We start from the raw sequence: 1,575 nt of genomic DNA on the forward strand, positions 1-1,575 counted from the left end.
ACAGTAATATAAATCATGGATCTCCAACCGATATAATACTCAGAGATATATTATGAGGTCTAGTAATCTCTCTACAGTATAACCACACTAATCGATCCAAAGAATCCATCCTACAAATCGATAGAAATAAAGCAAATATAGTCAACCAATTAATGATTACCCAAATCCTATCATATCTTCTCCATGTCCTGGGCAGCCTCACAATAAACTCCATCGTAACATGCTCTCATTTCCATTCTAATATCTGAACCTACTAAAACATCCCTACAAATCTCTGATGTTCAACCTCCACTTGCTGACATTCTAGACATCAAACTACAAAATCCGTGATGACTTTCTTCATGTTGTTCCACCAATAAGAACACTTCAAGTCTCTATACATTCGGTACCACTCGGATGTATCACAAATCTAGATCAGTGTGCTTCCCTGAGTAACCCCTCCCAGACAGGATGTGACTTATGAATACACATAATCTCCCACCGAAATAATGAATCTCATTCTCATCACACAAGAATTTTGTCTACTAGCATAAGACTGCTCCGCTCATGCTACATTAGAACTGCACCTAACCCCTGGTATGATACCTCCATGTAGAGTACAAATCCGTCTAAATTAGAAGGTAAAACTAAGACGGGTGCAGTTATCAGCTTTTCATTTCAACTCCTGAAACTAGTCTCACAAATCTCTATCCAAGAATATTTCATTCATTTCCTAGATAGTCCAGTGAATGACATAACAATGCTTGAGAAACCCGAAACTAATCTCTGGTAATATTCAGCCATATCGAGGAAGCTATGAGTCTCCTGTACAGATTTCGGCTGCTCCTAACTAGTAATAACCTCTATCTTCTATGAGTCCACTGATATACCTCTACTAGAGATAATGTATCCTAGCACTCACAGAAGATGGTCAAAAGTGCATATATCGAACCATGTTCTCATTGAAACATCTCCAGAACTATGCGAAGATGGTGTTCGTGATCCACCTTAGATTGGGAATATATTACAATATTGTCAACGAAGACAATTACGACTAATCTAAATTCTCTTAGAATACCAGATTCATCGAGTCTATGAAAATATCTAGGGCACAAGTAAGCCTAAATGGAAATATCAAGGACTCATAATATTCGTACAATAGACACACTCCACCATAAGATCACTCACAACGGGTTTAAGATCTGATCACCAACTATAAATCACTAAATCCACAAATATCATAGACATGCTACTCTCCATGTCACTATCAACAATAAATATCAAATAATAGACCATCAAGTCAAATATCCATAATAAAAAAACTCATATATCACCACATCTAATCTCACAATATCGACCAATCCCAAATCATCCTCAACATCAATCAAACTTGATAGCATCCCACACAATGATAGAGAAAAAGGAAAGCATCCAACATTTGACAATCACTTCCTACAAATTCCAAGTTATTTATCTTGGCTCAACATTGCATGTCTATGTTGTACACTACAAGGATTTAGTGGGGAAGTTTATTGTCGTATATTTTTAATGAGACAAACCAGTCATATGCTTACAAATCTAACCTCCCAATGACCC

Source organism: Zingiber officinale, chromosome 6A (genome assembly GCF_018446385.1).
Source record: "Zingiber officinale cultivar Zhangliang chromosome 6A, Zo_v1.1, whole genome shotgun sequence".
Classification (NCBI taxonomy): domain Eukaryota; kingdom Viridiplantae; phylum Streptophyta; class Magnoliopsida; order Zingiberales; family Zingiberaceae; genus Zingiber; species Zingiber officinale.